The sequence below is a fragment of the Xenopus tropicalis genome, chromosome 5 (genome assembly GCF_000004195.4).
Source record: "Xenopus tropicalis strain Nigerian chromosome 5, UCB_Xtro_10.0, whole genome shotgun sequence".
In the NCBI taxonomy this organism is placed as follows: domain Eukaryota; kingdom Metazoa; phylum Chordata; class Amphibia; order Anura; family Pipidae; genus Xenopus; species Xenopus tropicalis.
Window position 1 is genome coordinate 101,102,105 of NC_030681.2, and position 26,537 is coordinate 101,128,641.

General features: G+C 40.5%; 1 long non-coding RNA gene and 1 other non-coding gene across 13 annotated transcripts in view; both read right to left on the reverse strand.

Annotated features, from left to right (window-relative positions):
• Positions 1-806: 806 nt before the first annotated feature.
• LOC105947374 lies at positions 807-7,312 on the reverse strand. The gene is made up of 2 exons (XR_001170774.3): positions 6,474-7,312; positions 807-1,404 (listed from the first exon to the last, which is right to left on the reverse strand). It is a non-coding gene; the product is annotated as an uncharacterized LOC105947374 (long non-coding RNA).
• A 7,642-nt stretch (positions 7,313-14,954) lies between these two features.
• Positions 14,955-26,537, reverse strand: part of pde6d — a 28,118-nt gene continuing 16,535 nt past the window's right edge. For 7 of the 12 annotated variants that reach the window (XR_004222680.1, XR_004222684.1, XR_004222681.1 and 4 more), the window contains one exon: positions 25,176-25,811. This is a non-coding gene — a transcript (phosphodiesterase 6D). Of the gene's footprint in view, positions 16,240-25,175; positions 25,812-26,537 lie in introns of those variants that run through there. The other 5 variants (XR_004222682.1, XR_004222687.1, XR_004222686.1 and 2 more) reach the window with 3 other exon arrangements.

Below are 26,537 nucleotides of genomic sequence, written 5' to 3' on the forward strand. Positions count from 1 at the left end.
CCACTGCAAAGAAATGCAGGAACAACCAAAGCCTATCCTTCCAGATCATATTGTACTCTGTAAGCTGAAGGCAAAACTAGTGAGCCCTAAAGGACAGTGCTGTCCAACTGGCGGCCCACAACCTCCCTCTGTATGGCCCCCCCCCTTACCTGTCTGGCTGCTTTGATGGCTTACCTTTGAGTAAGCTTTAAATGGTATCAGTACTGAGATTAACTGGCCCCCTGCATGTGTAAACCACCCACATTATTCACCTGTGTCACACCTGGGCAGCATAGGGCAGGTAGAGTATGGCACACACAGGCAGGGTAGGGCAGGCAGAGTATGGCTCACACAGGCAGCATAGGCCAGGCAGAGTATGGTACACACAGGCAGCATAGGGAAGGCAGAGTATGGCGCACACACAGGCAGCACAGGGAAGGCAGAGTATGGCACACACAGGCAGCATAGGGCAGGCAGAGTATAGCAGGCACAGGTAGCATAGGGCAGGCAGAGTATGGCACACATAGGCAGGGTAGGGAGAGCAGAGTATGGCAGGTTTTTGCTGTACTACCACCATTAACATGGGTGTGGTTTCAAGTGCGTGTGGTTTAAAAAAGGGGAGTTGTCAAAACTGTTTCCATTATCAGCCCTCCACCACGTAGACTGGAAAAATTCAGGCCCTCGGTACCACAGAAGTTGGACAGCACTGATCTAGGAAATGCTACCCTCCTGCCTGTATATATAATCCTGAATTACAGGATCAATTTACCATCATTCATTCCCCATATATATTGTATTAAACTACTGTAAATAACAAGAGTTGAATGTTTGCTTATTATTTGCCATTTTATTTTCCAGTTGGCTAGTTGCACATTGGGAGTTCTACCCTTTCTCTCACACGTTCTGGTGAATAGCAAAACACATTGCCCTGAGGCACATTGCATTGACATGAGGTAAATGCCCAGCTCATTTGCCAATACAGGGAAAATCTGAATCTGAGTAGTAACTCACTGTAACAAATTAACTTTTCTACCTGCAGATGGTGGAACAAAAACACTCATTGATTGGTTGCTATGGTTACTGCCCAGGTTCTTATTAGCTCAATGTTAATAAATAAGCATGACTGGCTTGCTTAGCATGCAATGTAAAATCTACATGAAGCCTCACAGTCATGGTTTTCTTCTTTTCCAGCCAGTTCAGGAGTTAAGGACATCCTTCCAGCACTTGACAGAGATTCACACTGCCTATTCAACTTGTCCTGCTGCTCTGCCTAAGTGCAAATTGGTTATTTACATCTCCCTATGAATAGAACGGGTTTTAAATGTTGCTTAAAAAAACACCATGGAGACTTAAAGAGTTAAAGCTGGTACTGCAGCAAGAGGTGTGAAGGGCTTCTGTCTGGATGGCTTTAAACCTACAGTGACCCTACAGTGAAGAAAACAAAAAGGATTAGAATGGCTGCTGTAGAGAGCGATTAGACTGGAGTGTAATTAGATCTGCACTTATAATATATTTCTATGATTTTTACTAGCCCCAATATTCCATTTCATGCTGTTAAAAGGGTGGGTCACCTTTATAAAATGGAACATATTCAAAAAGTATAACACAGATGATGACTTTCCTCACTTTTTTTTTGTTTCACCATTTTTCTCAAGTGTAGCTTTTAACAATGAAATTTGTCGCCAGGCTAGCTACCTTCTTAGCTGTTAATATTTAATATATTATTTTATATATTAGTTGATACATTTCTTACAGTAGGAAAACACCATCAACAGAACTCTGAGAGCATGCTTAGTAGGGGCTAAAGCTTTGGCTAAGTAGTGTATCATCATCATTTATTTATATAGCACCAGCAAGTTATGCAACATTTTAAAATCAGAGAAATTACAATAATTTAACAAACAAGAAAAAAGAATCAGAGGGCCCTACTCACATGAGCTTGCAATCTAAATCAACTTATGAATCCAACTGTTGTTGGCAACCAGGCTTACTGAGCTGCTGCAAAGTAATTATTTGGGGATACTTTTGAATTACATGTTTTAAAGGTTAGCAGGACAACTGAAGGGAAAAAAATCATTATGCATCTCATTTTGATAAATAATATGTATTGTATGTATAGCTTTTAATGTATTACAGGGGATCAGGAAAACCGACACTAAACATCATGGTGACCTGTTTTGTGTCCTGACAACTTGATTAAGAATTCCTCTTTTTAGGGGATCTATCCCTGATATACCCTTAAAAAACTGCAGGTCTGCTGAAAACTGTTTCCTGAGTTATACTTGCTCGCTATCAGAGCACTAAACCATACAATTCTGCAACAAGACATGAAGCGCAATTTAAAAGTACCCATGTCCAATGGCCTCTGGCAGACCTGTCAAGCATCACTCACTTAGTATGACGGTAATGCTATCAGACCTGCCCTCAAGCTCTCGTGCTAGGGTAGCAGAAAAGCCACACAGGGTCCTGCCTATTAGTGACACGACTGCCCACACAATTATCATATCGAGTAAGTCTGCCAGTCAGCTTACTGAAGGTAGGATCTGAAAAATAATGGCACCCTAATCCTGCTCATCCTTGTCTTTCGGGCACCTGGGAACTGAGCCTGGGTGGAGGGACAAGCAAGACTTTAGAACAGTCATTACTATTCTAGTGGGTGGGAAATGGGGGACACTCATAGTTTTGTAGGGGGGGGGGTTCATCATTTACCAATGACCCTCTTAACAATTCTGCTTTACGACAGTTGTTAAAGGAGAAGGAAAGGCAAAGTCACTTGGGGGTGCCAAAATGTTAGGCACCCCCAAGTGACTTTAACCGTTTACCTTGTACCCCAGGCTGGTGCCCGTTAGGAGAAAACAGCACCAGCCCAGGGTACCTGTAGCAGAGCGCTTCCTCCTTCCTTTTCCTAAAATGCCAGCGGTCGGCGCATGCGCAGTAGAGTGAAAAGCCGACTTTTCTGTTAAAGTTCGGCTTTTCACCCTACTGCGCATGCGCGCGCGGAACCAGGAAGCAATCGCAGCTACCCCGGGCTGGTGCTGTTCTCTCCGAACAGGGGCACCAGCCCAGGGTAAAAGGTAGGCGATTTAAGTCACTTGGGGGTGCCTAACATTTTGGCAACCCCAAGTGACTTTGCCTTTCTTTCTCCTTTAAGTATAACAAATTATGAGTGCTATGATTGCATTTTAAACATGGTGGTGCAGCTAACAGTAAAACTGCCCATACACGCACCAATATAATCGTATGAAATGTAGTTTTGGGGGTTTTTTTAGACCGTGTGTGGGCTCTAAATTATCGTCCCAATAATCGTAACATTGTTAATCGGACAGTTTCCTTCCATGCATTTCCAGGAAGTTACTTTTGTGCAATTGGTGTCTGCCAACTATTTCATGTTCAGAACATCCTCCAATTTATTATTTTTAGGGCTTTATCCTACAATTTCAGTCTGAATGTTAGTTTTAGATCGTTGCATGTAAACGTAAGATCGATGAAGACTAAAATCTGAATGTGTATGGCCCCCTTAAAGTTATGTGGAGAAGGAATACTGAGGATTTTTTTCATGGTTGGGCCAGGGACTTTTGATTCCTGTAAATGCAAACCTTAATGCTACAAAATATCAAGACAATCTTGAAAGTTATGCACTTCCTACTTTGTGGCAACTATTTGGGGAAGGTTATTTCCTGTCTCAGCACAATAATTCCCCCTATGCACAAAGCAAGATCTGTACAGAGTCAGTTTGCAAGGAAGTAGCCTCAACACCAGTGAAATGAACTGGAACACCAAATACAAGCTAGACCTAATCACCCAACGTAAGTGCCAAACCTTTCGAATGCTCTAATGGCAGTGATCTCCAACCAGTGGCACATAAGGAACATGTTGCACACCAACCCCTTGGATGTTGCTCCCAGTGGCCTCAAAGCAGGTGCTCATTTTGGATTTGGAGACATGTTTTGGAGGCATAAAGGCTATGTATACTGACAAACAGAGCCTCCTGTAGACTACCAGACCATTTAGGGGCTTCCTAATAGCCAATAACAGTCCTTAATTTACACCCCAGGAACTTATTTATGCTTTGTTTCCCCCAACTTTTTTACATTTGAATGTGGCTCACAGGTAAAAAAGATAGTGGACCTCTACTCTTAGGGAAGAATTCCACCAACAATGTTCCCACAGCTAGTGGAAAACTATACAAATAAAAGGCAGACCAACTTTTCTATTGAAACCCTGGGTTTCGGAATGAGATGTTGGAAGGCAGGTATGCAGATACCTCTGGTCTTCATTATATATTTTTTTATAGTTTTTAAATGATTTGCCTTCTTCTTACTCTTTGCTGCTTTTAAATGGGAGTCACTGACCCGACAGACAAAAAACTGTTGCTCCATGAAGCTGCAGTTTGGTTACTTTTCATAACTTATATTTCTATTCAGGTCCTCTCCTATTTATATACAAGTCACTCATTCAAACCACTCCTGGCTGCTATGGTAATTTGGACCCTAGCAACCAGATAGCTACTAAAACACTAAACTGGAAAGCTGCTGAACAAAAAAGTAAACTAAAAAACTACAAATATTAAAAAAATGAAGACCAATTGCAAATTGTCTCAGAATATTACTCTCTACATCATACTTCGAGTTAACGCAAAGGTAAACATTCCCTAAAGTGCTGTGTACTGTCACCACTATACAACTTCAAAATTCAAAGTCATTGTATTTGAAATGTGCCTGGATCAAGCATTTTTTATTTTTTTTAACATCCCCTTTAAATGGGAATTATTTCAAAATATGTATCCCAATTGACTATGCTTGCCATTTTTAACAAACAAATGGACTAGCAATTAGTTGATATGTATAACGCAAACTGGATCTGTCTCTATGCAACTGAAGTAATGATTTATCAGCCATATGGTGTGTGTGCTATTATAAAGGAACAATCTAGCAACTGCTAATAATCTCCTTTATCTAGGGACACTTTGAAGATTTTTAGATTTTCTGTAGTTCATTCATCCTCACTGAAACACTGGGCACAAGTAATATAAAGCAGTCACGTGGTCTTCTGAGAGAGATCTCATCATATTAATGTATGATTTTCAGCTCACAGACTAACGCATAAGCTTTAATGACATGAATGTTGCCTGATTTGCCTTTTATTGCTGTCCCATAAGATCAGAGGTTTAGGGAACTGCACTAAATTGGCACAAAATCAGCGTGTGTCCTACTAAAAATCCAATGCAGTGTGAGCATACTCCTTATATAGTCACTAGGTTTTCCTTCTGTACAGCGTGGTCTGTTTTCTGATTATACGCAGGAGCTCAATGTACAATAAACAAATATCCTTGGCTCCTTCTCTCTTTATATACACACACATGCGTGTGTCACCGAATAATGTATTAGGGGAAAACCAGAAACTTGAAACTGTCTGAGTTTGAGCCTATCCATAATAATCCATGGGAAGGCATTTAGCATTTCATGTTAACTCTTAGAGGAACAGGATTTCATTTGAAGGGATTCCATAGACCCAAGCCATTCCATGTACTAGGACCCAGGAATTCCCAGGGCAGCTATGACCTTTGTCTGTTACAGTACAGAGCAAACCATGAGGCGATGAGCTAACCCTCTAATCGCTTAAAGGGACATAACCTCATATTTCCTCCCCCTTTTGTGCGGCCATATGGCACAAACACTAATATGTTAAATCCCAATTCCCTGCTTCTATTTGTACTACTCTATCCCGTACATACATTTCTAGAATCACCCTCAGTGTGATGCAAAGGGGGCACAGTACCAACTCATACAAATAACCCTCATTTTTTAGTGTTCAAATGATGAAGATAGGCGAGTATTATTAAAGTGATACTGACACGAAAAAACTACTTTTCAAAATATGAATATACATAAAAAGCTACCTATAGGTCGTGTTGGGGGTTTTTTGCTGACAGGTTTGGTTTTGTAAGTAATTGTTACTTGAAGTTCCTAAACCTGACTGTTTTGCCAACCTGACTGTCCCTTCCCAACCTGTCAGTTATAGCTTCTAATGCTAACAGACAAATATGGCTGCCCATCATAGAGGAACAGAGGATCAGACAGGTAATGTAAAAGCATCAGGCAAATAATTTTATGGCAAAATTATAAAGTTCTTGTAAAGACAATGTTATGATAGATGTAAAAAAAAAAAGATTTACTACACTACACTTTCTGGTGTCAGCATCTCTTTAATTGTCCCTGCTGAGGTACAGCTGGGAGCTCAATATCAAAGCGTCTCGGGGGAGGGCTGCACAATCACTTCCATCACATTTATGTTATAAGCGAAATAAAAGCTACAAGTACGGGTTTCAGTCATCCCCAAATGACTGGGCGCCTGCAATGGTTTCCGGCCAGCCCTGCTGTTTATTTCCAATATCTGCTTTTATCGCCAGCAATCTAATAGCGCCATACTGCGAGCTACATGTACAAAACTATCCTCCTAGACTTATGTATATTAATATCAATTGCCCTACGTACCGAGAAACCCTACAAATCCCTGGACATACTTTCTTCGTTGCATAATGTCCTCCTGTATAAAGCTGATAAGAGAAATACCATACAAGGTGGTTATTTATCCACGAATAAAACATCCTGTGGTTTCCCGGCTCGTCCTACTGAAAACCGACGTTAGCCTGCCTTTGAATACGTTCTCAGTCGGGGTTCATTAAGAATCATATACGTTGCAAATGCCCTTTCCCTGTAGCAGAAAGGAGTCACACAAAACAACGTTCCTCCTCCCATCTCTCACGTCTGTCAGCCATTTCAATACAGCTAGGGCTCTTGTAATCAACAACCAAGTTCCCCTCTTTCTGTTACTTGGAACAGTCCGCTGATGCTGGGAGGCCAGATATTCTCCCAATATGGTAAGAAGATGAAGGATGTACCATTTTGTTACGTGGACTGGGGGGGGAGCAGTAACAACAAGGAAAGAATTATTTGCCAAAATCTGGTTTAATAAATCATTTCTACGCTACAAGAGTGAGATTGTTATACACCCCTTCTAGGATAGATTCAGTAAAACGTAACTCTGCTTTTTTGAGAACACATTTGGGAAACAAAACCGGTTCATGTAGACCATGAGCTCAGCAAGAGCGCCATTTCTATTTATTGACATAGCATCGTTCGACATGGAACATTCCAGCCGCTGCTCTTTTGTTGCGAAACAAACGTCCAGATTCCTCAGCTGCAGCACAGTGTGTGAGCTGCTGTTTGTGGCGCAAACGTAAATGAATGCTTGAATGCATTTACCTAATGAGGGTTTTACCTATCAGAATACAAGAGCGAACATATATAACTATTATTATATATGACTACTTGTTACACAAAGGTCTGAAGGTTAATACACCTTTCCGATAGGGTTGCTACAAGGCTATGATTCTTAATGCCAAAATTGTTAGGAAATATAAAAATATAGGAAAAGTTGGCAATCCTGTCTAATGATGGGACTGAACTGCCCTTGCTACAGTTTTGTGCATTTTGCATGGTGTTGCCACCTTTAGTGCAAAAAAAAAAAAAAAAAATCAACCTTCCTATTAATTTATGTTTCCTATTTATAACAATGGGATCAAGCAACATTTTTTCTACCAGGCTAGTAAAATGCTGGCCATGTAGCTACCCTGTCTGTGCATATGGATACCAAAAATGAAAGGGGTTGCTATCACTTCTGAGAAAAACTACTGGCTGCCTTATATCTTCTCGTTTCCTTTTTCTTAATAACAGTGGCAGAGTTTCAGTGGCTTATGTCCATTGTGCAAGCACAAAGAGAAATAAGAACAAACAGAGCCATACATTGAAAGATGCACTCATTTGACTAGGTCCTTAAGGCTGATGCCACACGAGGCGTAGGGCTGATATTTTCGGCAAGCGGAAAAACGCTTGGCGAAATTTCAGCCCTTTGCCTGCTACTTGTGCCTGCACCCGAATGAATGGAATACGCTTGGGTGCAGGCACATGTAGCTGATATATGCATGAAAACACGTGAGAATGCAAAGTCTTGCGTTTTCATGCGTATATCGGCTACATGTGCCTGCACCCGAGCGTATTCCATTCAATCGGGTGCAGGCACAAGTAGCAGACGTAGGGCTGAATTTTCGCCAATCGTTTTTCCGCTTGCCGAAAATATCAGCCCTACGCCTCGTGTGGCATCAGCCTAAACAAGCTGATGTTTTCCCAATAAATATTGGGCAGATCCGATTCAATCATGTCCTCAAAGTGCTGATGCGCTGTCCAAACAATATCTGGCCAATTTTTGATGGGGCATATGGCAACCATGTTATTTCTTTTTGCTACAATAATTGTTGGTCCTAAATTTAAAGGGGAAATCCACCCCCAAAATGTGCACAGTGCCTTGCTCCTGAAACAATACTTTTGGTATTGTCTTCTAAAGTCTAGGTGACCGTCCAAATCTAATTGCTGATTGGTTGTTATGGGCAACATCACTGGTGAGGTTTGTCTCCAGTGTTAATAAATACTCTCCTAAGAGCTGGCTTATGCAGCTGTGTATGGTGTTTTAATGGGTACACATACCCCTATTTTTGTACCTTGAGCTGCACACCTAGCAAGTTTAAATAAGTAACCTCTTTGTCTATTATAGCTAAAGCAAGTATTTTATATTTTTTATCTGGCGACAGATAATCATTCACATTGTCCTTCATATTGCAAAAGTTTGTGCTTTCCCTGAGCCTTCTTAACATTTAACCTAACACCAAACTGTGGAAGCAAGTAGTGACATGCATAGCCTAAAAATGAGCACAGCACCTAATACAGACTTATCAGCCTCCTTAAGAAACTGCCAATCATAAAGCAACAGGCACTCTTGTAGGTGTGTCAAAAAATTAACTTAGGTTACTCATCATCTGATTCACAGAGTTTGCATTCCTGTTGCAGCCTAACTAGTATTTACGTGCAAAGTTAAGAGAACTACATGACAGTACTGTTACCACAGAGTAACTACTATTATTAGGTTGTTGTGTGCCCTAATGCCATTGCCCTTATCATGCCAGCAATGCACATAGGTCTCAAATATCAAATGAAACTTAAAGGATAGCAGGACATGTCAATAAGTAGATTCTAGAAAACACCAGAGGGGCTGCTGTAAGAAGCAGTAGGCCATGACCAACAGGTTGCTCACCAAACCCTTGGTTGTTACTCCCTGTGGCCTTAAAGGTGGTGCATATTATTTTATTGGAAGCAAGTTTTGGCTACATAAAATCAGGTGTACTGCCAAAAGAAGAATTTTCCAAAAAGGCCCAGATTGGCAATGTGGAGGCTGCTGTAAAATGCCATAGTCATTATTTATTGGGCTGGTGGGGGGCTGTTTGGGCCTCTGTGTACTTTAAATGCCAGGGCCTATTTTGAATCATTGTCCAGGCCCAGGAACATTTTTTTCATGCTTGTTTTGTTCCCCGGCTCTTTTTACATTTGAATGTGGCTTGTGGGTAAAAAAGGTTGGGGTTCCCTGCCATAAACTGTGGAGCTGAAATGCCAGGGACTTTTTGAATCCCAGTTTGGGCCTGAAGTACACCCATTGGCAAAGTAAGCATCTGCCATTTTGTCCCATTGATGATTTTACATGCTACCCACACTTTCAATGAGTAACCCAAATGATCAGATTGGGTAATGATCCACAGCATCAGTGTAATACAGATATGTTGCAAATTTCCAACAGGATGATTTATCTGATATTAGGACGTTGGCCCATGTGGTGCCAGTCCAATTCACAATCTATATAAACTGCCCGCTAAAATTGTTCCATTTATTTATTTATTTTTTAAGCCCCGGCTCAGGAGCCAAATCACAGAATTAATAGACCATTATAATCTATCATTATTTTCTGCTCGGCTCACGCACCAAGCTGGTGTGCTGGGAGTGAAATGATACATCCTCAATTGATGGTGCTGCCCAGACATGTTTCGAGGAATGCTGCTTTTTTTTTCAGAGTAAGCAGCCCTGTGTCTTAGCAAAAGCTTAAAGTGCTGCAACACAGACTTGAAGGCATCCCTATTGTAGCACAGCTGCAAGGTGAGGCCCAGTGTGGGGTGTACATGGCCAAGTGGATTGTGATGTCTCAATAACACAGACTTGTACTTCAGTAGTATAGAGTTTGATAAGTTACTGTAGTCCTAGAAATGGAAGTTTTGCATTTCTCTGGTACATAATTGATAACCCCACCATCAACTAGTCCAATTTAACAAACTTTTTCTTAAAAATCTATTTATTTTATAAGCAGTACATTCGCACCTTACCAATATCAACTTACAATTTAGCAATCTCACCTAAAAGAAGAAAATTGCAACACATTTAAGTAGACAACCTTCCAAAATATCTAGCTTTTCTTCATGAAAGTATTTATTTAATCTGATTATTTAGATTAGAAGATTACAGCCCAATAATAAGAGGCCTGATGGTAGACACTTTATTTAACAGCATTTAAAGTTTCTTTTTTTTACAAATCATGATTCATGTTTGCATAGTGACTTGTTCCTCATTTTTATTTTTTCTATAGATGTCTTCATGCTGGAGCTTGAAATAGATGGTCCTTTGTAATTGTGTGTCATTATTTTCTTTTGTGGTAATGTATTTTTCAGTAGAGGCCCAAACTCCCTTTCCATACAAATTGGCTCAGGAACAAAACCCCATGTAATAATATAAGGTAAGGTAATAAGTATAAGGTGCACAGGGAGGGGAAGGGGCTGGTGGGCTATGAGGGCCCAAGAGGGGATGTGGGGGCACCTGGGGTAGCAGCAGGGCCGCCATCAGAAATCACGGGCCCCCCTTCCACCAGTACAAAGGACTCCCAGACATGAGACATTGGTAGCCAGCAGGGCCCACCCCCTAGTACATTGGTAGCCAGCAGTGCCCCCCCCCAGTACATTGGTAGCCAGCAGCGCCCCCCCCCCCCCAGTTCATTGGTAGCCAGCAGCCCTCCCCCCCCAGTTCATTGGTAGCCAGCAGGGCCCCCCTAGTACATTGGTAGCCACCCGCTGACGTGCATGTACGCACAGGGGGGTGACCAATAGGATCACCCGCTGACCACCAAAGACAGGGCCCGGAATTGATTTAAGGGGGCCCAAGCTACTAAGAAAACTGTAGCACAGCCGGGCCCCCTTTTAAAGTTAAAATCGTCCGGGCCCGGGACGACTCTACCCCCTGTGCCCCCCTGATGGCGGCCCTGGGTAGCAGCCCCTTGGGATTTGCACATCCTAGTCCGACTCTGGGCAGGTTAACTGGCTCCTGATAAAATTGTCCTTGTTGTGTGACTGAGATATGAACTTTAGATTGTAAGCTCCTAAAATCCACTAGGGCAGGGTTAAATGTAAATGATAGACAAATAAAAACATGTAAAAGTATGCTGCCTTACCTGCACCATTGCAAAGGCACTGTGCTATAGTACTTGGCTGTGATCCCATCTATCAGTGCAGCAGCTGGCTCTGTTGTTCTTAGGGTTAAAAGGAGACTGTTTAATGCTGAAGTATGATGCAAAAGAGTTTGGGCATCGAGGTCCTGCTGCAACTGCAAAAATTATTTTTACACAAACAATGACCTTTAATGTAACTTTGGAACCTCAGAAGCATCTTAACATTCTCTTTTTACCTCCCAACATACGGATATAGAAATTCTGTCTCAAACCATAAATTAAACTGGCAAAAGCCTGTCCAATTACATACTGTGAAACAGTGCAGTTTGGCCATTTGAATTTCAGTTTGCAATGTTTTTTTGTATACCTTGCTCAAAACTTGCCACCATCCTGTCCACACAGAGTTTGTGAGTATTGGGATGGGGTAGTGCAAGGGCATAATCTGGTCTAAACTCATATACAGTTGGCTAAAATCTCTCCTTCATATGGTACCGGTATCAATTTGGAATTTATTGAAACAACTAATGTTCTTTCATTGGCTTGATTCTCAAAGACCCATTTGAAGCTTATCATAGCTCATGTAGAACAAGACAGTTTGTACACTATCTGAGAAAAGTATAAATATATAATAAGGAATTATATTTGCATGAGAAATCAAAGATTAAGCCTTGTGGACCTGCTGAACTGCACTGAAGTTACAGCACAGGATTCCAAACTGTGGGTCTTGGAAGAGGTGGGTGACAGTGCTAGTCTAAATCAAATTTGGTGTAACATTTCACATGGTTGTTTCTTTGTTCTTCTAGATATTCCTGAAATGCCATCCTATAAGCGATATCTGAAAAGTATAAATATTTCTGTTCTGGATATTATAGAGCTAGTGGGAAAGTTGGCTTAATATGCAGTGTTTTCTGATTTGAACCCCTCCACTTCATATTTGTGTGCAATTACATAATTAGAATCCACCTGCCAGGCAGAATCCAGTCCTGTCTTTGGACACATATACGGCACAGAAAAGGGCCTAATTTTTATGTGTCTTAAGCTATTTTTACTGATTGAGAAAACAAGTGGCCCAAATGCCAAAGAGGAACTAAAAGCTGCAAAAAAGAAAAAAAAAACTGCAGTGGAACTACAAGGTTATTAAGTGTTCATTAAGCATTGTTTGGAACAAACCAGTACTGGCCTTAGGATCAGTTATTGTTATTTGCATAAATGTATTTACTTCCTACCGAGGCATAGATTTACACAGACATAAAACACGTCTGCTGGAAAAAAACAGTTTATAATTAATTACTATTACAGGGGTGACAAAGATACACTAAGGGCAATGACACATGGAGCTTCTTGTTGCAGCTAGAAAATGTACAATACTGATAACAGTCTCTATGTGTGTTTTAGCAAATACTATTCCCAGTATTGTCCATGGCAGGGTGTCTTCTGGCATTTTTTAGCAGTGGCAAGTAGCACTGTGCATTACAGCCCTAAGTGAGAGATGGTGATGACAGAGTGAAAGCAGGATGACAAGGCCACACACATAGGTAAACATTTGTAATGCCACAGTGCTACTGTATTTAGTAGAAATCCCTAGACTGTGTAGCTGCAAACATTGCTAACATGTGCATAGCTTTCATTTCAAGACTGAAATTCGATAAACATTTAAAGGTGTAGTTCACTTTAAGTTAACTTTTAGTATGTTATAGAATGGCCTATATTAGCAACTTTTCAACTTGGTCTTTTTTTTTTTTGTTATTGGATTATATGCCCTCTGCTTCTTACTCTTTTCAGTTTTTAAATGGGGGTCACTTACCTGGGCAGCCAGCTATTTTTCTAAGAGGCTACACTTTTTTTTTGCTATTTTTAACTTCTATTACTTATTATTTTGTTCAAAACCTCTCATATTCACACCATTAATCAGCCAGCACAAGAGATGACCAGACTTCTGATGGTCAGAAACCAAAGTCTTCTTAATTTATTACTGGGTCTACAGAAAGAGAAGATACCCTAGTCAAGCTCTTTGTAAATGCCAGAGTTCCACCATACACTAACCGATTGACTCATATTGGTGATGCCAGTCTCTTGCGATGTCTATTTAAAAAAAGTTTTTAAGAGGCTTTACATCCCCTTTAAGAAGAAACATTTTAAAGAGGAAACAATGCACAGAAGCCTTCTTTTCTGTAGGAAGCACTTACAGAACACACAAGAGTTAGTCCATATGGACCAGTGCATGCATAAATTTAAAGTATATTATTTTATACATCACAACCTTCTGTGCAGTCCTGTATTTACATTTCATCACTGCCAGGAATATTCTAATTCTTTAGTTTCATACCGGAAATTTCCATCCCAAGACAGGGAAAGAGACACATCTCTATGTTACTTTGTCAGTCCGTAATGGTTCATCTGAGTCATGCAGTTTTGCATCCTATACTTAAGATGAGGTGACAGACAGATAATCTGAATTATAGGAATGCAAATACCGTATAGGGAACTGTATTATTTATGTGGAAAACTTAAGACCCCACAATGCCACAATGCATAAAGCTGCCACCTGTTACTCATGAGTGGACCATGTTTGCAGATCACATTTCTAAGAGATATAAGAGATTAGTATGTGTAAGATAATGGCACCATCTTTCTGACCCTCATTTGTCTGAAAGACACTGATGTCAATGCCACAGGGAAAATTCCTCCTTTTTAAGGCTGTACACATTGAAACACCATATATGTGCAGTTTGTATGTTCTTTCTGTGCTTACTTGGGTACTATGGTTTCCTCTCACACTCCAAAAACATACAGGCAGGTTAACTGGCTCCCATTAAATTTGACCATAGCATATGTGAATGTAACAGAGACTTTGGTTGGTGACTTTTGGCTAGCCAAACACCAAATATAGCACAGCTAAAGCAACCTTAAAATATTTGACACTTCTATAATGTCCATGACTTCCCATTTTGTAGTTACACAATGAACTTTAGTCCTTTTGCTCTTCATCCCTTGGTTTGTTTCCTTCAGAACAATGTCATGATATTCGGTCTTGGGTGTCTATATACAGACTTGGGATCGACACATAATGCCATTTGTGACATGGGAGTTGTACAGTTTAGTTGTACAATGTAAAACTTTTTCTTATTTGGAATTAGGGTTTGGGCATGTGTGTTTTATACTTGACTGGATGCAGTTTGGGAGATGAAAGCTTTTTTGTAATCTGCAGGATAATTTAATCAGGTTTATGTCTTCTAAGGGTGTGTGGTTGCAAGGGAAGTAGGTTCCAGTTCCACTTGTTGATTTAGGCATAGGTCATTTTCTATACATTTTGTCTAAAAAAACAAGCTCGGTGACCAAGTAACTTAATCTATGAAGATTGGCTTTAAAAACCCATAATCTAGCAGCAGCTGCAAAAAAAGGTGACCTTAAATTATTTTACCTCAATGACAAGTAGTGTACAGGTATTACAATAAAAAAAAGGTTGCATCCTAGCTGTACACTAAAATATAACCAAGCTGCACATATGCCATCAGATTAGGCTAAGGAATACACATTTTATTAGAAGTTAATATACAATGTCAGCTGTCAAATCTAAAAAATTAATGCACCTATAAACAAGATTCCAAGTTGATCAGTGTTTATTAACAGAGACAAGAACCAGGTATAGAACTAGGTTCCTCTGTCTACAAACAAGCCTGAAATGAAAGCAACAATTAGAAGAACAGTGTTCTAAATACGAAGATGGGAGCTTATATAAGCATACAAATAAGAGGTCAGTTCATCAATATTATACAGGTGACTGATATGTCATTAAGCACTGGTATGCTCAGGGTTGCCGCAGTTAGAAGACAGATGGACCAGTGTACAGTTTCACAGACAGATGGCAAGTACATATGTAACAGATATGTCCAATGACACCTTATTTTCATTAATACCAGCATACAGATGTGATGGGTGTGTCAGATTATGCAAAACAGCACAGACCACCACCCCAAAATCAACTTTATTAATAATTGTACTCTTTTCATAAGAGGCAGACACAATTATAATGCAAATAAATATATTCTTACCTCAATAGTTAGAAAAAAACACATTAAAACAGATATTAAAAACAATTTCCAGTAAAATGGAAGGTACCCATCAATCTGTAATTTCCTATCAAAAATAAGTATATCAGAATACAGTATAAACACCATATATCCATCCTTTAACTGTAAAAAGTGCATCTATAATCATTTATAAAAATGAGTTACACAGCCATATCATATATGTTCATTCAATTAGCAGGTGTAATGGTATACTTAAATGTACAACCAATGGACTGAAACATACTTAACCTATCAGTGTTTCTTGTAAATAATAATAAAAATGTACACATTATATGTATACAATCTTATATTCATGTTCTAGCTTCTACCACCATGTGTGTCTGTGCTCAATAGTCCAAAAAGCAGCCCAGCATTTGCTCCTTTTTCTATTATCACTGTAGATTTTGCCCAGACTTTCCCCTTTGAGTATTTCCCTTAATACTCCAAAATAGCCTTAGGCTATAACGTACATTCCATGCCTTGCTCTTTGAATTATTTTTTTTTTTTAAAAAAAAAGGTAATTTTTTTTTTTACTATGTTACTATCTGCCTCTTCTCTCTTTCCTTCCCTTACCTCTGCCTATTTCTATCTTCTCTTCCAGTTTCTTCCAGATGTAATTTCGTTGGTATCTGTCAGCTCTCAGTTACTGTTCTCCTCTCACATTTCCTTTCTAGCCAAGGTTATTCTACCTTCTTCTCTGTTTCTGCAGTTTGCTCCTCTCTCTTTGGGTTGAATAAAGGCTCCCCCTCCTCTCTTTTTTGGGGGTGGAGTGGGGGGTGAGATGATACACTGGAAGGGTCTGTGAAACTGAACAGTTCTAAGGGATGATGATAATACAAAACAAAGCAGTCACTGAAAGTGCATTATTATGTTGGGTAAAGGCAGCTAACAAGACGACAGAAACAGATTAGTGCTGTATAAGAGGGTCAAGAAATGATAACACGAGGGAGGAAAATTATCAGGAGACAAACAAGTATAAATTATACTTTAAAGAAATGATAATGGACAACTGCTTAATTTAAATTATAGGCATTTCTTATATAAATGTCTTAATGTGCCCTTTCCAGTAAGTAGATTTGCAATGTAATTACAAGAGCTAATGAGCTATCCATTGCCAAAGAACATAGCTATCTGCTTAGTTAGATGGCAGAAATCATTTTCACTGTTCAACCTACTGTTGGGCTAGAAAATGCCTCTGTAAAAGAAACCAATGAGCATGAGCAGTCTTTATAGGAGGAGGAGGAGGAAATTATCCTACCCAGCATCATTTCCACAGTACCTGCAGGATGCCATTGTGGGACTAGGTTCTACTTAAATGTCAGAATGTGATATTACAGAATACTATCACTGCTAATATTCCACCAATAAATTACAAACGTATTATTTTATATACAAATCTATATATCCCATAAAGCTTTAAGCTATGTATAATTTTAAGTATGGACAATTTAATACACCTTCTGCAGATATATGCTTGTATAAATGTGCACAACAGCAACTACAATTCCATCACTTTCACCAAGAACCGGAGTGCCACCATTTGGCAATGTAATTGGGCTTTGGACATGTACTTGTGAAATATAACAGCAAGTTTTTGTATACCAGATTTAATTACAGAAATACAATTAGGAAATTGTTAGTCTGTCCGGTAAGAGCATTTCATTGGCCAAAATTAAAAAATACAAAAAAATAGCAACTATATATCAGACTGACGGTTGCAATTAGTGATTCAACAGATCTAGACTGGGACAGTTGGTCAGAACGACAAATGTGTAGCCAGCTTGTACAGATATCCAACCAATTCTTACAATGCATGCTTCCTTCAATGCATCTTGCAACACTGCCATCCAGTGCTCGGCCAAGCTAGAAGGCCACCCAGAGGCAACCAATCCTTGATCACAGCCACAGGGAGAGTGATGAGGGGCAGGAGCAGAGAGAATTGCAAAAATATGCATGCATCCAAGATCCCTCAGGACTCTGAACTAGGGGTAAGCAGACAGGCTAGCGCCCCCTTATCACTGTTGCACCTAGGAACGTGCCTCTTCTGCCACCCTCTTATATGTTCTAATACTGTAATTCAGAATTATCCAACCTGCATCCCTCCAGCTATTGCTGATCTACAGCTCCCAGCAACCACTGAGAGCCAAAGTGCTGAGCCCCTCCTTTATTACTGCATAAGAGTAATAGGAGGACACAGCCTGTAGCAAAGGTCTCAAACTGCTTTTGAGATAAAACAAAATGAAACAGAGACTTCCAGTTCCTCTCTATGGTAAAGTGCAATGGCACCACAGCAAGGAAAGGGAAATGCCATTACCATATTATCTTGTTTATAATGCCTACGGCCTTCAAAGTACATCATTGAGAAAGAATGACAAAGTATCATAATCATAGTTAAGCATTTGCTAACAGTCTGTTTCCAGATGAATGCTTACTGTAAATTACACATTGCATTACTATAGCATTGCAGATTCAGTATCATGTACAATGCATGTTTGCCAGTGAAAGGGTTAAGTGTTGCTGTTACAGTTCATAGGAGAAAGAGAGTAGGAGAGGCTCTGGGCACGTTGCCACAGGAACTGGTGCCAGGGGAGTGGTGAGATGTCATGTCAGATGGCTGCTATGGAAACTTTCCCTGATCCCCAGCCTCCTCCTGACATGGGGGAGGGTAAGAAAGGGGTGGAGGGCTCAGTGTTTCCATGGAGACGGACTGGTCAGACATGAATGACGAGATATATGGTTAGAGGGCATATTTATAATAGGAGGAGATGATGTATGAGGAGTAAAACATGATAACTAGAGGGGGAGGGGAATGAAACTAGAGAAGCTGGGAGTACAGGGAAGGAGGGGTGGAGAAAACAAGGTGAGAAGAACAATAAGAAAGCAAGAAATAAAAAGGCACAGTGAGAAAGGCAGAAAATCCTAGCTACTCTGCTACAGGAATAAAAGAGGGAGATAAACCCTCCCTTGGCACAACACAACTGTGTTTATAGGAACATTTACCCAAAGCGGATTTGCAGTCTCTGGGGAGGAAAGGCGCACCCTGGACCATCTCTGGTTTATAAAGCGTCCTAAAATAGCTTCTTTGTAACTAGCACTGAGAGGAGGCGCGCCGAGAGGAGAAGGGCTCCAGCTGCACACAGGGAGGGCAAAGCTGAAATTCACATTTCCTTTTTTGTTCAATACTGACCATCAGGGAGACAGCTTCTGCCTGGCCATGGTGTGGCTTACGCATCCATAAAAGCCTAAAGAATCAAACACGGCAGTAAAGCATTCATTCAGCAGTAGCACTGATGTTCTGCAGCTTATTTCATGTTTTAATTAAAACATTTCTTTTTTTTAACTAATTACAACAATATTTTAATGTATGGCATAACCGTCCATGTCATCTTATCCTACCAACCTCTAATTCCACACTGAGCTGACAGGTAACAGCCTCTCAACCAATATAGCATCACATAAGCTGCTTAAAGAAAGCTCTGGCTCTTTCCCTAAACCATCTTATCACACACATGCACCCTGAGAAGGTACAGTAACACCCCCTATGGAGCATTCTCCAAACTGCTGCTGTGCCTGCCACAGAACTATAGAAACAGGGAATTGCAACCCACAGTCACCATTTTATCTCCAGAATCCTAAGTGCCAGGGCCTCTGATAAAGTAGGGAGCACCCAATACATAAAATAAGCACAACCTCTGTATTATAGACATGAATTAAAGCAGTGTTTGAAGCAGTATATGTATTTAGCCTATAACCTGGTTTCAAACCTTTGCAATGCCAGGTCAGAGAGGGTTCTTCTTCCTTACACTGAATGTGGGTGGGAATGGAATGGTGGTGGGCGGACATTTTGTCCTCCACAAGGTTCTTGGGACACAAAACTGAATTGCATCTTTTCTAGAGAGCGGTTTAGGAGATAATTTACATAGAAGGGATATATAGGTTTTCCTCTTGCTACAAATACATCTCACTGATACAGTACAGACTGTTATACTGTCACACCACAGCTAAAATGCAAACCGCTCCACAGAAATTCACAAGCAAATATAAATCAAATTCTCCTGTTTATTTGGCAAGACACAGAGGGCATGCACATTTCAGGGTGAACACACTTCTCCAGAACAACTTGGGGGATGGGGGAGTGTCCCAAAGAATTTTATGTTTGACCTGATTCTGTGTATATGCCTTTCCCATGCTTCTGAAATTTAGCTTTCACCTAAACAGTGTTTGCTTTGCTGCTATTTCACACCTAGCAGGTTTTACTTAATTGCTAAATACTATATTTTTTAACCGATTGTGGTATTTTTATCTTTAAAGGGCTTCACTCTTGCCCTTACGGAGTCAGCATCAATTTCTAAGTAAAACTCAAGAGCTCCAACTAGTGGAAGATGATGGTATTGCTTCCACTATTGCTGGAATTATTCTGCAAATTACAATAACTTTTCTGTAACAGTAGTGCTTCTAACCTGGTTTACTCTGGAGAACCAATTCCAGCTCTCATGTCATTTTAGTTTATTGTGCAGTGCACAACATGTTTCAGATCATTATCTGTAGCTTATTATTCCCAGATTGTAAGCTCTTTTGGGCAGGGCCCTCTTCACCTCTTGTATCGGTTATTGATTGCTTTATATGTTACTCTGTATGTCCAATGTATGAAACCCACTTATTGTACAGCGCTGCAGAATATGTTGGCGCTTTATAAATAAATGTTAATAATAATAATAATAATAATAATCATCTCCAAAAGATGGCAAGGTACAACCCCCAAAAGGTTGGGCTATTTTTTGGTGTGCTGCCTTAATGCTTCAATATGATAGCCTATTAGTATTTTTTTGTGGAAAAAAGTTAAAAGGCCTTGTCCAAATTGTACTTGCTAAGTCATACTTTCCTTTTAAACTCTCATTTTTTTGTTGCTGTTTAGGTGCAGTTATGCTATGTAGGTAACCTAAGCCTTTTCTACTGAATCGCCGTACAGCAGCTTATGTATATAAACTATAGTAGTGTTTCTAAAGCAAACATACCGGTTTTACCAGTGCAAAGCAACAGTACATTATATTTTAATTATTTAAAAAAACACTAGGTTTTAGGTATTACTGATCCTTTAAAGTGGGCTTGGGCTAAACATACTAGTTTTAATCTTGAGCTAAACAGGTCAAACTGCGAGACTGAAGTTACTCCATGTTTGGTCCTTGCAAGGTTATTAGCTTATCAGTGCACAGATTAACTCCACTTCCCACCATATAACTTATGCTAACAAAACAGTCACAGTTGTATACTAGTTATCTACTTTGCAAGGACCAAACATGGAGTAGCTTCAGTCTCCCTGAACCACATTTTTTCCATGACAGGAGCAAGAAACCAGCTTTGGGCACATTCACTTGCATCACCATGTATTCCTGTTAATTCACATCTGTTATAAAATAATAGTAGTTTTGAGAAGATAATACATTTTTGATAATATAAAGGGGTGTCCAAATATATTAAGCAAAACATCAGTCCTGTTCTCTCACCTTTATTGATATGATAGAAGAGAAGATGATATTATGGATTGTTTGGTTACTAACAAAAAAGGAGAAGTATATTTTATTAACCATTTTTAAAGTAGTGTTGTTTATTTAACTGTTGTAGTATGTTTTCTGCTGTTTGGGCACTAAATAACAGTTTGGTGGGCTGTATCGCTTACAGCAAGTTTGCCAGAAGTTGTATTACTTAGCTGTAGTTACATTTCCCTCAGTTTGAGGTGGGTGGGGTTTGGTTAGTTGCACCTGAAAAGACAGTATAAATAAAACCCCTGGGACTGCAGTGGAGCTTGCTCTAGTGGTTAACTGCTCTGTAAGTGGAGTTATAAACACAGGAGTTAGTGAGTTCTAAGTGGAGTTAAAAACAAAAGGGGTTGAAAAAAGTTCATTTGTTATTAAATCTTTTCCCCTGTAATGAATGTCGGCAAGATTGAAGGTCTGACTCGCTCTGCCACATGTATGCAGATTTGGAACAAGAGTTCCAAAGTGCTTACCTCAGATCAGGGTCAGATAGTTGGGGGGGGAAAACAGCAGCAGGATGATAAGACAGTCAGCTGGGTAACAGTTAGAAAATCTAGTCTGGGGAAAAGGGAGGCTGCTTCGTGGGTTTGCACATTCCAACAATTTGCCAAATTGTGTGACGAACATGAGAGGGTGAACTCTGGACTGGCAGTACTAAATAGGGGCCAAGAGACCTGATTCTCTAGTAGTCGTGGGGAGGAGAGCAAAGATAGGCCTAAACAGATTGTGGTTATGGGGAATTCAATTATTAGGAATATAAGGAGTTAAAGGAATCCAAAATCATTTTTTAAATTTGTAAATAGTAAAAAATGAAGCAAGAATGAGCAGAACCATTGTTATCACAGGGAGTCAAGTTGGTCAACGAGTACTAAACAAGCTTAGCTTTGGGATTGCCAAACCTCTTCACTTAATTTTTCAGGATTCATTGAGGTCTGGCAAACTGAAAGTCTTAAAACTACTGTATATGCCTGTTAGTCTGACATCAGTGGTAGGAAGGGGGCAATAAGGGATATGGTACTTGAATACATTGCAAATCACAATACCATAAATTTGTGCCAGCATGGTTTTATGCATAACAAATCATCCAGACTAATTTAGTCGCCTTTTATGAGGATTTGAGCAGGAACCTTAACTCGGGATGACAGTGGATGTCAGCACTTGGACTTTGGTAATGCATTTCATATAGTACTGCACAGAAAGTTAATGATTAATGAAAATTATGGGATATTGGCCTGGAACGTAATATTTGCACTTGGATAGAGAACTGGCTGAAGGATAGATTACAAAGAGTGGTGGTAAATGGAACATTTTCTAATTGGACCAGTGTTAGTGGAGTACCGCAGGGGTCAGTCCTTGGTCCTTTGCTTTTTAACTTTATTAATGACCTGGAGGTGGGCATACAAAGTTCTGTTTCTATTTTTTCTGATGAAGTTCCATGCAGGATGCTGCCGCTTTGCAGAGCGATTTGACAAAATTGGAAAACTGGGCAGCATAATAAAAAATGAGGTTCAATGTTGACAAGTGCAAAATTATGCACTTTGGTAGAAATAATAAAAATGCGAGTTCCACACTAAATTGTAGTTTGTTGGGGGTATACATAATTGAGTAGGATCTGGGGGTTTTGTGTAGATAACAAGTTGTCTAATTCCAGGCTGTCATTCCGTGGCTACTAAAGCAAATAAAGCTCTGTCTTGTATAAAAAAGGGCATTGACTCAAGGAATTAAAACATAATTTTGTCTCTTTATAGGTTTCTGTAAGGCCTCACCTTGAGTATGCGGTGCAGTTTTGGGATCCAGTTCTTTAGAAGGATATTAATTAACTAGGGAGAGTACAAAGATGTGCAACCCAACAGGTAAAGGGGATGGAAGATTTAAACTATGGGGTTAGACTGTCGAGGTTGGGGTTATTTTCTCTTGAAAAAAGGTGCTTGCAAGGGGACATGATTACTCTGTACAAGTACATTAGAGCAGTGCTGTCCAACTTCTGTTGTACCGAGGGCCGGAATTTTTCCAACCTACGTGGTGGAGGGCCGATAATGGAAGCCAGTTTTGACCACTCCCCTTTTTGAAACTGCACCCACTTGAAACCACACCCATGTTATCACATGACCATACCCATATTAATGGTTGTAGTACAGCAAAAACCTGCCATGCTCTGCCTTCCCTACCCTGCCTGTGTGTGCCATACTCTGCCTTCCCTACCCTGCCTGTGTGTGCCATACTCTGCCTTCCCTACCCTGCCTGTGTGCCATACTCTGCCTTCCCTACCCTGCCTGTGTGCCATACTCTGCCTGCCATACTCTGCCTGCCCTACCCTGCCTTTGTGTGTGCCATACTCTGCCTTCCCTACCCTGCCTGTGTGTGCCATACTCTGCCTTCCCTACCCTGCCTGTGTGTGCCATACTCTGCCTGCCCTACCCTGCCTTTGTGTGTGCCATACTCTGCCTGCCCTACCCTGCTTTTGTGTGTGCCATACTCTGCCTTCCCTACCCTGCCTGTGTGCCATACTTTCACTGTGTGTGCCATTCTTGGCTGGTTTGTGCCATACTTGGCCTGTGTGTGCCATACTCTGCCTACCCTACCCTGCCTGTGTGTGCCATACTCTGCCTTCCCTACCCTGCCTGTGTGTGCCATACTCTGCCTTCCCTACCCTGCCTGTGTGTGCCATACTCTGCCTTCCCTACCCTGCCTGTGTGTGCCATACTCTGCCTTCCCTACCCTGCCTGTGTGTGACATACTCTGCCTCCCCTACCCTGCCTGCGTGTGCCATACTCTGCCTTCCCTACCCTGCCTGCGTGTGCCATACTCTGCCTCCCCTACCCTGCCTGCGTGTGCCATACTTTCACTGTGTGTGCCATTCTTGACTGGTTTGTGCCAAACTTGGCCTGTGTGTGCCATACTCTGCCTGCCCTACCCTGCCTGTGTGTGCCATACTCTGCCTTCCCTACCCTGCCTGTGTGTATGGCACACACAGGAAGCCTACAGTGACACAATGCTGGCACTGCTCCTACAGTCTGCACAATAACTATATATTAAAAAACTTTTTAATTGCAGTACCACCTCAGTATATGTTCTTTTTGTAGTATGCAGGGATTATTTGTGGGTTTCTACTGCTCCTGAGGTGTGAACAGGGGAACAATGGGGGTGATTACAGCCTGAGCCTGAGGTGTGAACACTGCAGGGGGTGAACAATGCAGAGATTAAAAGGTGTGAACAGTACAGGGGATTACATATTTTAACAATACAGCCTGATTACAGCCAGAATCTGAGGTGAGAACCATGCGGGGGGGGCAGTTAATCACAGTACTGATACCATTTAAAGTTTACACAAGAGTAAGCCATCAAAGCAGACAGGTGGGGGGCCACACAGAGGGGGGCCGCCAGTTGGACAGCACTGCATTAGAGGATTACAGACGAAGGGTGTTTTTTTTTCGCAAAAAAATGATTAGCGCATGGCTGAAGTCTCCAGCAACTACTACCTAGAAAACAAATATGCATTCTCCATTCCTCAGCTCACCAAAGGTCATTAGTGGAACGGAACTTTCATTTGAAGCAGCGTAGGAGGTTTTTCATGGTGAGGGCAGTGAGGTTGTAGAATGTCTTTCCTAGTGATGTTAGATTTGGTTAATGCCTATAAAAGGGACTAGGATAATTTATTGAACAAGCACAGTATCCAAGGCTATTGTGATACTAAAAATCTACAATTAGTATTGATATTGGTATATATAATTTATGTGAGTATATAGACAGGCCGGTATGGGCCTAAGTGTTTGGATGGGTTGAACTTGATGGACTTTGGTCTGGGTTTTCAACCCAACTGAACTATGCGACAGCATCAAAGCTATCCCTAGTTTGCCCAGTCTGACACTCATTTTCACCTGATTAGTTTTCAGTTCACACTATTCAATATCATTTTCAGAAAGACACATTATTTCAATATGCCTCTCACAGCTTTACTAAGGCTAACCTACTTTGTTGCTTATTTGTTTTTCAGGAGGGCTCCTGGGTTAGTTAGCAGTATCGCCACTGCTGAAGTTGGCAGGTACTATGAACTACTGTGAGCAGTAGTCATGTCAGCATAATTTCCCAATTCTTGTAGTGGCCAATGAGTTACACTTGGCAAATTAGTTTAAAAAGGACATTGTACACAGAAGAAAAATTTTGCCTACAGCCTTTCAGCCTCTGAGGAGGATTTACATATGTGAAGTAAGAACAGATATTTGTGACATTTTCTTTTTATTTAGACTTTTACATACATCATAGTCCTTAACATGAGATGATACAGCACATCACCTACATATTAAGGGATATAAAAAAGAGCAAATAAAACTGTACAAAAAGAAAAAAACAATATAAGCCTTTGCCCTGATCTAAAACGTTTACTGCCTTCTGTTCCTAATGCCTTCCAAAGGATCTGCTATCTTATTTGCTCTTGTTTTTCATTTTCCTATTCCCCTGTATTTCTACTTTAGATCATGGTGCAAGAACCCTTGAAACGTACCTTTGCGGTCTTCAAAATTCAGTGTGAATGTTGTATATGTCTTACCTTTTAATGACATTCATTATACATTAAACACGTCAAACCCCCCCGTTTTTTTTTGAGAGTTACCCAATTTTGGTGGCTCTTCCCCAGTCTCCTGTCCCCCAACAGCATTCTCCTGATTTTTCAGAAATCTCCCGATCTCCAAGTCGATTGGCGAATTCCTGGCGTGCATGTGCAATAAGCATTGAGTGATTTTCTGCTGGGCTTTTGCGCATGATGTCACTTCTGGGTATCAGGAAAAAGTTTGGCGGCACGTGACGCATAGCCCCCTATAAAGTCATCGTATAGGTTGACAGCCCTGCATAAATTAACCTAAAAAACATTATATGGAGACTGAGGCACCACTGTCACTCAATATTCTTATGGACCGTAGCCAACAGGACACTTTCTTTGACCCTGGAAAGATGTGACAAAATCTACCATAAAAAGTTTAAGACAAAACTCAAAGCAGAGCTCAAATGGATTCCTAAGCTCACAATAACAAAAAATGGGATCATAAAAGAGCCCAATGCAGGCAGTCAGGAAGGGATGATCAAGGCATCAATGCATCCCTCGTCCTTTGGCATTTTCAAACCTGCCAATAGATATCTGGCTGGGCTCAGACATGGCAACTGCTAGGGAGCCTGGAGGAACAGGGAGCCCACAAGAATAGGCGAGAGGGGGACGCTGGTCACCCACAATGCATGCACAATTACAGGTGTGCTTTTTGTGGGTCAATCTCAATTTTTAAAGGCATAATATTGGCACAATACAATGCAAACCATCCTATGGTATGTGCAAAAGCAGCACTCAGTAGGCAGTGTTTCTTAGAGAAGAGGTCCAAAGAAGAGGTACGCTAGGTAACAGATAGATATTATTAAAAACTGAAAAACCACCAAAACCACAATTTGCTTTCTTAAAGGGATACTGTCAATTATATTATGTACTTTTTATTTCTAAATTGCACTGTTCACATAGCAAATAATTCACTCTGCCATTTGAAATTCTATTTTTGAACCAAAAAATATTTAAAAAAATATTAAATTTTTTATACTTTAA